Here is a 12,238-nt window from a genome sequence, read left to right as displayed (position 1 = left end):
ACAGGCCAGGAACACACCGCCTGCATCAGGTGAGTCTATTTAATAGTATTTATTCAAGCCACATCCATACTTTAAAGTACAATAGAAACATGTTAGCATGTATTAAATACAATAGCTTGTTTTCTTAAAGAAGTTCAACCACATTCATGATCATTTCACTTATTATATTAAACACTGCTTGTCTGGCTATACAATATGCTTGAATACAGGTGAAGGTGAAGGGACATCCAGGACCACATCAAGCACTCAGGGCACCAGTGAAACTACACTGCCGCCTGCAGACACCTCACCCTCCGCAATTCCTGATATCCAGGGAGAACCTATAGATCCTGCTGACTGGCCAGCCCTCTGTGATCCGGTAAGGATAGTTAGTTAGTTTGCAGAGGACCATACCAGACCAGTCCAGACTTTACATTTCCAAAAAAGAGATGATGGGAGAAGCTGCCACCACAACCACTTCTACAGGAAATTAGTAAATGGGGAGAAAATCAAGAGAAGCTGGCTTGTATATTCAAGGAAAAACAATACTCTGTATTGCTTCTGCTGCAAGCTATTTTCACAGAAAAATGACCACCTCATTAGTAGTGGCCTAAATGACTGGAAGAATTAGTGAGGTATTTGAGATATTTTGTAGTGGTACGTACAGTATCCATAAAAGCTCTTTTGTTTGTAGAGGGTATAGTTAGGGTATAGAGGGTCATAATTTGCTTACAGGTGCTTAAGAGTGTTTTGCACAGTTTATGGTTTTGCACAGTTTATGGAGTTGATTTAGTCCTAACTTTGAGTGTGTAATACATTATTTTAAATAATAAAAAAGAAAATGTTCTGAAACTATTCCGGTGTTTTTTGTCCATGCACCATTTATTGTTGAACTGCAATGTAGAATAGTAGAATTATAAGTGGGTGAAAAAACTGCTATGCAAAGTAAAGCGGTTAAGTTAATATATGTCTCTTCAGTGATGTTAAGTATTGTGTGTGGGGGGGGGGGGGACGCAAAACTCAATCTCGCCTAGGGCAACCAAAGGGCTAGAGCCGGCCCTGGTTTGCACCGTTAGTGTAATTTTGCTTTTACAGACAAAGATGACCTTATTCCAATTAACCAATCCTTTCGATATGTTTTCAAGGTTCATGCTTACAATACCAGGCAAAACAATTGAAATTGCACATGGTATTTCATTTTGGCTTTAGAGATTCTGCCAGTTATAATGATTCACATCAGTGGCGGCGCCAGACATTTTTTTCTGCAGGTGCTATGGGGGAGCTCGGCGTTTTAGTGAGGGTGCTATGAAATGAGGATGATAGCCTATGTGTCACATGGTTCTCTACTACAACAACTTTACATGTTTGCCTCTGAAGCGTGTTTGAGGTCCATGAAAAGCGCTAAACAAACCGATTGTATTATTATTATCATTATCTAGGCTTCTTCCGACAGACGCGCACATCTGCGACGGTCACTGACAAAATGCATACAGCATGTTATAGAGTCCGCAATCCCAAATACCTAACTTACTTTAAAACACTTGTGGTAGTGAGGATTAAAGTTGGGCGACAAGTGACCACTACCATGTCAGATAGAGTGAAATGAATCTTGGAATAGCAGATAGAATTAACTAAAACAGTCAAAGAGTCAGAAATGCGTTAAAAAGGTATATATTATTTCAGTTCACAATCATCAGTAATTACATAGAACCTTATGTATACCTAGCACACAGACAGACTGCTTGTCTTAGGCTAAAGCAGGGGTCTTCAACCTTTTTCAGCCCAAGGACCCCTTGGCTGAAAGAGACACTGAGCAGGGACCCCCACCCCCGCCGCCCCAAATTTGGGCCTGATATTCATATATTTTATTTGGAACTAAGTGTCTGTCACTCACACACACACACACACACTCCCCTACATATGTTTGAACATAATTGCAAATCATCTGTGACACACAACTCGTTTCAATTTATTCTGTTTATTATTGAAATGTTTTCTCCCTTACAGTTAGCCTTCACTCTGTATTCAATTAGGGAGGGACAAAGAATTGAGTAGCTTGAGAAGCTTAAGTATGGATGAAATATCTCATACCTAGTGAGAGATCTGACGTTTGAGAATTCAACAAAATTGCAACAAAATTCTCCCTATGAAGCATGCAGTGCGTCATACATGGCTCTTGCACCGTCTGTGCACATCGCGACACATTTTGGCCAGGGTATATCATGTTCACGGAAAATAATTGTCGATCACTTTAAAAAAAAATCTCTGAACTTGTTTTACGTCCAGGCAGCTGCTTACAGAATAGAAATTCCTCCTGCATCTCATTTTGGTCGACAAATCACAAAGCTGAGCGTCGTTTGACACATCGGTGGATTCAACTAATTGTAGTGCAAAATAATCTGCCTTTGGGAGTTTTGCGACTAGTAGTGCCCTCACATCAGCTGCCAATTCATCAATAGCATTGGGATGCTTTTCAGTTTTTTTACGTACTCATCCTTCCCAAACATTGTTTTGCACATATAGCTGCTGGCAATATTAAACTTTCCGCAATTATGTATGGCTGTTTGGTCTGAGCGACACGTAATGCAACTTGATAAGAGGCTTTTAAAGCTAGCTCGCACACTTTGGCTGATTGTCTCATCAAGGTCTGCTGGCCCTCGAAAGATTTTAAACAGGAAATATGTATAAAAAAATATTTCAAGTGAGCATGGGTTGTCTTTAAGTGTCGTTGCAGCTTTGATGGTTTCATAGTTTCGTTTGATAGCACGGAAGAGCAAACCACGCACACTGGTAATTCGTCACCATCGGTCTCTTTGTAGGTGAAGGCAAACTCTGAATATTTACGTGTCTTCTCCCGTTTTGGCTGTTCATGGAAGGGGTGTTGGCATCCTCTGAAGGTAGGTAATCTGAACCGCCATCAGTGGTGTCTGACGTGGAGCTTTTGTTCGGAGAAATTACAAAACGATTGAGGCAGGTAACTTGTTTTGGCACCAGATAGCTAAATGTAGCTAAAAGTGCATAGGCCTATGTTGCCATGGTGATCAAATGATCGCGTGAAGACTCATGGGTAGCCTATGTATTATTTTTAACGAATAGAAAGCCATTTTACGTTCTGTTTATGTTTATGTAGCCTATTGGACGTTTTACATTTTTGGAAGAGGGAAAAAATGCTTCAGATGAAATAATTTGGCGGACCCCCTGCAGTACCTCCGCGGACCCCCTGGGGGTCGCGGACCCCCGGTTGAAGACCTCTGGGCTAAAGAGTCTGATTTTTTTAAGGGGCTCCAAAAAAATCCAAAAAAGAGGAAAAAGGCAAAGCTAAAATCTTCGGCAAAAAAGGGCATCTTCGTTGCTAATCAACCGAAACGAGTCTTCAGCGACACAGGGCAATCAATGCATGCAACAAATCAGACAGCTTTCATTAATGTTACACAGCTAACACTACCTTAGTTGCATTGTACTCAAACCACGCAAACTGTCCCAACCAGCTTTTACAAAAACTCCTTTGTTGGACACCAAACATGCAAGGTGGATATTTCTGGAGTTTTGGTCTTCTCGGACCATCCTGAGCGTTCATGCTAATGTCACTGATGCTGCTAGCACCATGGTTAGCACCCTCAGTAGTGGTGGAGGGTTGACCATAGACATATATACATGTAATTTGTAACATGTATATATGTCTATGGGGTTGACCTCCTTGACCACAACGTTCCTCTCCTTAAAAATTCACACCAGATACCCCTAGCATTTCTTCTTCTTCTACGTCACTCTTGTTTCTTACTCGTTCTTCCAAACATGGACATTTAGGTAGCAAAAACCGATGCATTGTTGATATTCACTTAAAACTAGCACGCACTAGCTCGCTTTCTCTTTCAACCGTCCGGTAACGTCAACATTCAAGCGTGCAACGTGAAAGTTGGGTCAAAGGTTATGACAGAATGATTGCTCTGTGTCTAAAACAATCTGTTCATTTCAATCTGTTATTATTTTCTTTTGTGAGTTAAATATTATTATCACACAATAAATAACGCAGAATGAAATTAAATAACAATAATAAATCAACCATTATTTTCTTGGGGGTGCTATGGGGGTGCTATGGCTAATCCAGGGGGAACTAGAGCACCCCCTAGCCCCCCCCTGCCGCCGCCCCTGATTCACATTACAAATGCAGTATTTGATGTGCTGAGTCTGGCTGTAATGGTCATGTACATGCCACCGAACTGGAAGAGGTCAAGAGGCCCTGAGGTAGGCTGTTGGAAACCCTGTAGTAAAATATGGTTATATCTATATATCTATATATATATTTGGATATATTTTCTATATATATATATATAGATATATATATATATATATAGATATATAGATATATAGATATAACCATATATCTATCCATCTATCCATCTCTCAAGTGTTGTACTTTTCCAAGCTTGTTCAAAACCTGCATTCATCTGCCCTGATGGCTTCTGATTTACTTGAATCTGCCCCATTCATTATTTCATGTTAAATGTTGCGTCACTCGTCTGCTGCAGTCTGGGAGTGAGCCCAGGCTCTTTCTCTCTCTCTGAGACTGGGCCCGTGCCTCTCTCTTGTCTGCCAAGACGTGAGTGAGCCCGACAAGCTTGTTGTTGTTGAATAAATATACTTGCAACTCTGGAGACCTGAGGTAACTTGAGTGAATTTTCACCTAACAGTGGTGGTATGCAAGTATATCCACAATGAATCAATGCCAGAGCACGGTGCACTTTGCTGCACACTTCCTGTACAAATGATCTGTGGTGTGGTAAGTGCACCATGGAAAATACATCACTAGAGTGCATAAATACATTAGTGGGGATATTAGAACAGACTCTTTACAATTGCTTGCAGCTCAATAACTGTTGGATGCCTTTCATTTTCCAGGAGGATGGTGCAAAGTGACCTGTGTCATGCTGCTGTGCCTCAATTTGCAATCCATGTGATGGAGGCACGAAACTGATATAAAAAGCTGATTAGTTGTGTTAATGTGCTGAGATTGTTATCACTACAGTAACTCTACAAAATTAAACAAGCAAGGCTGATGGCTGCCAAACGTTATTGTATACATTTTGACCATTATTGTGTATTGTGACGTACAGTTTATCGTACACAATTTTGTATTGTGATATAGAGTATATCGTAAGTATATGCCTGTAATGCCATGACATTTCATATTAGTGTTTACAGACATAGGGTATACGTAAGCAACATATCTCTGATCGTAGATTCATAAAGACTGAATTGTCCCAAAATATAGAAAATATTAAATGAAGGATTTTGAAACTGATAGCAATTTAATGGATAGCTCTTGAATCCATCAGCATGTCCTGAACTTCAGAGTCTATTTTACATATGCCAAAGAACATGTGTGATACCAAGCTTTTTGTTGAAATTTCGCTGGGATTTGCACTACTTTAAATGTGTAGTAGGGTTGTTTAAACATAAAAAAACAATACTGAAGAACTTATGTTATATCCAGCAGCTCATTCATTTCCAGTTGTGTATATATCTAGCTTATCTGTTCAAGTTGCTAACAAGAGTCACCACTTGTATTTATTTCTTTGTTTTTATTTGAACGATTTGGAGAAGCATCTGAACTATTGAAAGCAATGAAAATGTACCAAAATAAAAGTAAGTATGACAATGATTTTTTCTTGCATTTGTACAAATTTCACTAACTAAAGAAAAGCACAGACTAGGGAGTATATAAATCATATAGCAGAAAACATGAACATTTCCACCTGCCTGGCAAGATAAGGAAAGGCTTGCCCGAGAGAATGCAGTGGGTGTATGAGGTAAAATAAGCTTTTGTTTGATGGTACTAGCATCCTCACAGTTTGATACCTTGAAATTTCTTCTTCAAGAAACATGATGGCATTTGGTATGTCTGCATACCTTCAGAAGTTTTTTTTTTAAGTTTAGATGCATGATTTATGACAGTAAATTTAATGGAAACATTGCCTTGGAGGAGCTCCCTATTGTATCCCCTTTGATATGCATAGAAATGTTAATGTTTTGAAAAAAACCTACGTAAAGGTTCATTGATGGTGATGCAGTACAGATAGGACACACCTAACATGCAGGGCTTTGGATCCCCAGAAAAAGAACTGGGAAACCCGAACCTACATCTTCATGAGGGTTGGGGAAGGTGAGGGGAGCGGCTTTTCCAAAAGCAAAAGAATAGAAAAGAGGGAAGAATTCATTAAAAATTAGTGCTAAAAAATGTAATGTACTTGCAGACTGAGTTCTGGTATTTGCATATACCTATTGAAAATCCGTGTTTTACGATAGTTCATTTGGTGTCCAGAAAGTGCACACTACATGACTATATGTAAACTATAAAATTGTTTGTACCATGCAAAGATTTTCAAGGGATTGGTTGGACAGGGGTGAATGGAAATGTTAGGCATAGGGGCTCCCTTCTTATATGCGGATGTTCAACTGAGTTCACTGGCATTTATGAATTTAATAAATGTACATATTTAATTTATGAATGTGAGTTTCTGTTTCATGGTGATTATGTGTTTCATGTGGGTGGGTACATGAGTATATTTCAAGAAGTATTTTTGAGTTGAGTATATAGAGTAGGCTGTAGATATCAAACAAATAACGAATATAATGAATATAATTATTTGACATAAAGAACAGAGTAATGAGAGTGGGAAGGAGCAGGGTAGTAGTACTGCCTACTGTACTCTGAACTATCCAACATTATTTCACCTGGGCGTGTTCATTAACTGATCTTTCCGCGGATCAGTTGCTCTGAGAGGAGGTCTTCATGCTATGCTATATATCATCGTTTTGTGATTGACAAGCCTGTGCAACACAAGGTAGGTTGATTCAAACACTTTGTTTGTTGACTTAATTACGGACATCGATGTCTCCGTTGTTAGGTAGCCTAGCCACAGGTTGTCATTTTGAACAGTATGTATTTTAAAAGCCTGGATGTTTCGCATGTGACTCGATGAATTACATATCTTTTTTTTATTTTGGCTTACAGGTTGTTACAGAGATGGCCATGAAATGCGCATTTGCATTGTTTGGGGTGAGAAAGTTGACTTAAAAGCATTGACATTCCCATGTCAGGTTTACTTTTCTTTATAACAATTGAACACTCGTATAATGCAAGTGTTGCGCTTAGCGTTTACAAAGTTATATTTGTCGTGGAATTCCCGGCTGATTATACTTGCACAAGATGGTACGTGGTTGCTGGAAAATATGCATCATTATTGTTCAATAATTGTCGTTGTATTTATTTCCCAGTTCATTGAACTTGGCATTGGGGCGTTGGCACTTGTACTAGAGGAGAAGCTGAGGCGCTTCAACATTGACATCCTCTTGTTCGAACGGGAAATATTGGTGGTTATTCCAAATGAAAGCTTGGTAAGAGTGTGAATGCAGATTCAGAAAGCTATTACTCAGATTAGTACAGAAGAGTCATCCTTTGGTTTATTCAGTCTTATTAATTGCTGTCAGGTGGGATGTCCTGCCGTTATATCTTTTGTAAGATTATGCCTCCTTCTATGGCCTGTGTATTTAGGTCTTGGTCTCAGGACTCTTTCTTCTGCTTGCTTGGGTAATGCCAACACGTTGTTTGGTAGGTCCTTCTCTTTCTCTTTCTCTCACACACTTACACACAAAATCTGAAACTTAAAGTTAATTTCCTAATAGACTTTGCTTTCAATATTGTAACGTGCAAGGGGTATATACTTCTGCAGACACAGCTTTTGCAAGGCAGAAACAGCTTCTGAATGTTCTGGAATATTTTGGGAGTTGGATGTTACATTGCTCAAGGAGAGTTCAGTATGTTCTTGAATGAAGGGGATAAGTGCTCTGGAGGAATTGCAAATATTCCTTTTAACATGATAAGTTGAGAGCACAATAGGCGAACCAGACAGTGTTGTTCAGGGACAGGTGTGGATGACTGAACTTGCCACCAGAGTATTTTTATTAGTCAGCACATGAGAACAGTGCAGTTTCATTTGTAGTGCAATGACAAATGGTACTGGGCCAGTGGTTTAAAAATGTCCTTCTGTATTTCACGGCAAATGACAGAATACGTGCCATCAGAACCATGTGAAAACCGCACGCAGGCTGTGTCCGCAGAAGTATACTAAACGTTTAAGAGTTATTATCATCATGCTATTGTGATTGTTAAACTGTTTAAGTGTGCCAAGTTACAATATTGTCTTTTATGTCTCCCTTTTGTGTCCAATGTTAGTGTGTGGAATGTGGGCCTGTTTATCTGTGTTGTCATTTTGATGACTTAGTTTAGCACCGCTTCTGTTAGCATTATCTGTCTACTTCGCTAGTGTGAAATAAGACCTGTCTGCCGTCTTCCCTGCTTTGTATCAGTGTTTCCTTCCTGTAGGCCTATGTTTTTCAAAATAAATGGCTTGCAACCAAACAACATTGACACCCGCAATCGATCCTCTCCGAAGACCCCAGCTACACTACATTGGTGTCTGAAGATCTCATCGGCCAGCTGCAATGGGGTAGATCACGGGCTAAAGCCAATATTCCAAAAGCCCCGATGAGGCTAAGCCCAGCTGTATCACTGCCTTTGAGACGGCAGGAAGGAGCAGTCGAAGGAGTCAGCGATCCCTGCCTGGGACGGCAAATGAAGCAGCAGGTTGGCGAATCTGCCACCCCACCAGGACCCGGGGGGCGATAAGTAGAACATGTCCTGTGTTCCCCTGGCCTAAGGCTCCGCACGTCTCCAAGTCAACCTAGAGGGGCCACAGCCCTCCAGTGATCGAGGCAGGGACCATGAAGATTGGCAGGGCAATTCACAGAGAGGTGCCATTGCTGCGGCAAACCAAGGCATGCCGCATGCCACTGCCCGCCACCAGTGCCTCGCAACCCAGTGCCCCAGCCACGTTAAACTGAATAAGTATGTTATAGCAGGAGGACTGCCGCCTTCAGACACTTTTCCCTTCCTCAAATACGTACAGCTGCGGCTTGTCTGGCCAGATCGAGCGCATGGACTATGTGGACTGACCTGGAAGACACCTCCTGCCAGGGCCTAGTGGACACAGGTTCCAACATCTCCCTGGTCTGTTCTGGAACGCTGCCCAAAACAAGCTGACACCAGCTAAGAGCTGAGCGGAGGGCTGAGAGGCAATCGTGCTCTGCATAGTCACAATCATGGAGGAGCAGGCACAGATGCAGGGGAAGAAGACGCTGCAGGTGATGGTTGCTGGTAAAGTGGTCTATCACCCGTTCTGGCTGGCCAAAACACATGCATCGTTGGGCTGGATCTGCCAGGGCTGCTGGTCTAGAGCGGACCAGAGACTAACGGAGCGGTTCACCAACATTTGGCTGGCTGGTTTCCGACTACAGGTATTCTGTTAAAGAATTTGCCACCATCCCCAGCCCACTGCATTGACTGACACAGAAGGAGCAAGCATTCCAGTGGAGTGAGGACTGCACTTCAGCCTTTGCTTGACTCAAGACCTGCAGTGACCGCTCATCCTAGACAGCAATGGCAGCAATATGGATCTCGGTGCAGTGTTGTCCCAGGAGGGAAAGCACGGTGAGCAGATCTTTGAGCTGTGCCTTCAGCCACCATGAGCCGCTGGCTGGTATCCTGGGGTATTGTCACTTCAGAGCACTACCTCTATGGGAGGCCGTTTCTTCTACGCACTGATCATGCTTATCTCACCTGGTTCCTCGACTTCAAAGAGCCGGAGGGGTAGCTGGTTCACTGGCTAGAGATTCTGCAGGAATACAACTTTTTCCACACCAATGCAGATGCTATGTCCCGATGGCCATGTGAGGAGGATAGGTGCTTGCATTGTCAGTGCATTGATGACCGGGACGCAGCATCTCCAGTGGTGGCAGCTCTGCGGGCCGCATCTCTGGGTCTCCAGGCTCCATCAGCAGCAGCAAGTGACGACAGCAGACAGGATTTCCTCGACCACCAGCGGCTTTGACGAGACCAGAGCCTGGACCCCGTCCTCTCCCAGGTTTGGGTGAGGGTGGGCCAATGGCCACCCTGGGCTGCAGTCTCAGCACTGGATTCTGAGACCCTCAACTCTCAGTAGCCCTGCCTCACCAGCCAGCAGTAGCCTGCAACAATACCAGGTGGGGCCCCCTATACAGCGTGTGGGCGAACGGTTATCCTGAGCCCCTTCCCCACCACCGACCAGGGGATCGCTACATCCTCGTGGCCATGGACTACGTCGATAAGTGGCCAGAGGTGTATGCAGTCCCCAACCAGAGTGCTGCCAACACCGCTGAGTGCCTGGCTAGAAGCTGGCATGTTCAGCGAGGTCTGCCAGCGGCTAGGCGTAAAAAAGACGCGGACTACACCATTGCATCCCAAGAGTGACGGACTAGAGGAATGTTTTAACTGCACTCTGGTCACCCAGTTCGCCATCTTGACCAGCTGTTGGGATTGGGACTCGCTTCTGCCCCTGGCCCTGTGGACGTACCAGACGGCAGTTCACAAAGTGCACTCCCGTAGATTCCTGTGGATTTAAGTGTTCAGGCCTCCCCATAGCCAGAGGTGGGCCTGGCTTGGACTACTTCTACAACCTGCATGAACATCTGCAGGAGATGCACAAGCTGGCCAGGCAAGCTCCTGCTGTCACTGGGGCTAGACAGAAGCAGGCTTATGGAACTGACTGGTGGGAGAAGACTTCGCAGGTATAGGTTTTTCAGTCCTCAGTGCAAGAAGACAGTTTCTCCTAAGCTGGCGAGCCAATGGGTCATTCCATGTACTGTTATTGAGAGACTTTCGGATGCTGTTTATAGGGTGCGGCTGGTCAGATGGAACTGGCTTGCACCCTACCAGCTTCGCCTACTTACTACCCCCACTTACTGGGGCGTTCTCAACAACAGCAACAGCTTCCCAAGCACTTGCAGGACTTTGTGCTAAATGCTTTGGGAAAACTAACATGCTAGACGGGGGTTGTGTCACATGCAAGGGGTAGCAAAGTGTCCGCATTACGTAGGTAAAAGGAGACTTTGAGTTATTCCCATCATGCTATGTGGTAAAATAGTTATTGTAGAACTGTTTAAGTGTTCAGTCTTCTGTTAGCATTGTATAGCATAAAATCCATCTCCCTGCTCTGTATCAGTGTTTCCTGCCTGTATGCTTTTCAAAATAAAAGGCTTGTAGCCAAAAGACACAACACTCACAATTGGTCTTTTTTGAAGAACCCACCAACAATATTTTTTCCTTTGTATTACCGATTATCTTGCATTGTCAATTCAAGCCACTTTTAAGAAAAGCATCTATCAAATAACTACATAGAATGTAACTGTAGGTAAAACAGCGAGTTGAGCAATAAGAGAAAGCTGAAAACTGTAATGAAGCCTTTTCAAATTAATGTGATTATGTTTGTGTCCACAGATAAAATTGAACATGAATATTCACATTCTGACTAGTATGTTCAATGTTGCATGTGTTGCACTAATGGGCAAGAATCTATACGCCTTTCAGGAATCACAAATTACTACGGTACGTTTTGTCTTCTCCTCTTTAAAAATAAGTTCTTGGTTTCACAAGTTTTTTTTTGTCATAACAACAGTTCTCCTTAGATCCTGTAATATGGTTCTTCCAGAATGTCTCTGGGTTTTCCAGGGAGCCCCACGAGCCAAAAAGTCTTAACCTTCTAGCGCATTTTCTAGAGTGCTATGTCCTTTTTGGGAAAAAAATGCGCTGTGAATTGAACATAGATGCGTAACTAGGTAGTGACTCCAGTGTAACTGCTCTGGGGCCCACAGTCACGAGGGCGGGGTTGGGCTTAGAAATATCTTTTACTGGGTTAAGGTTAGAATTTGCAGAGCTTTCAAATGTTCACCAATTGATATGTTGGAAAACACCATTGTTTAACATCTTAAGTACACATGACTGAATATTTTTAATGAATGAATATTTTACAGAATGTTTTTATTTCAGCATGCACTATACATTGTTCTTTTCAATTGATTAAGGGAGTATGTCATCACCTTTCCTTCACATGTCTTATTGATATGCCTCTTTTCTTTTCTTTGCAGTATGATATTAATATGACTTTAGGTGGGCTGATTGGTATCTTGGTGTTTGAATCTCTTCTTGCCATTTTCATAATATGTTATTTGTTGGTTGTACTGCCTCCAAGTGATTCAGAAGTAAGTATGTTTTATATCCATAACAAGTATTTCAGATGTGTCACTGTTTTATATGGCTGTATTGTTGTTATTTTCTAAATGACATACTGTAAGTATTGTTATGTTATGAAAAATACCCCTTCTG

The 12,238-nt window shown here is 42.3% G+C and overlaps 1 long non-coding RNA gene across 1 annotated transcript; it reads left to right on the top strand.

Moving 5' to 3' along the window:
- The first annotated feature begins 6,731 nt into the window (after nt 1-6,731).
- Nucleotides 6,732-7,372, top strand: LOC122133246. The gene is made up of 3 exons (XR_006152649.1): nt 6,732-6,824; nt 6,995-7,039; nt 7,258-7,372. It is a non-coding gene; the product is annotated as an uncharacterized LOC122133246 (long non-coding RNA).
- The last annotated feature ends 4,866 nt before the right edge of the window (nt 7,373-12,238 follow it).

Source organism: Clupea harengus, chromosome 11, assembly GCF_900700415.2.
Source record: "Clupea harengus chromosome 11, Ch_v2.0.2, whole genome shotgun sequence".
NCBI lineage: Eukaryota > Metazoa > Chordata > Actinopteri > Clupeiformes > Clupeidae > Clupea > Clupea harengus.
Note: the sequence above shows the minus strand (reverse complement) of the source record. Positions and strands in the feature narration are given on the sequence as shown.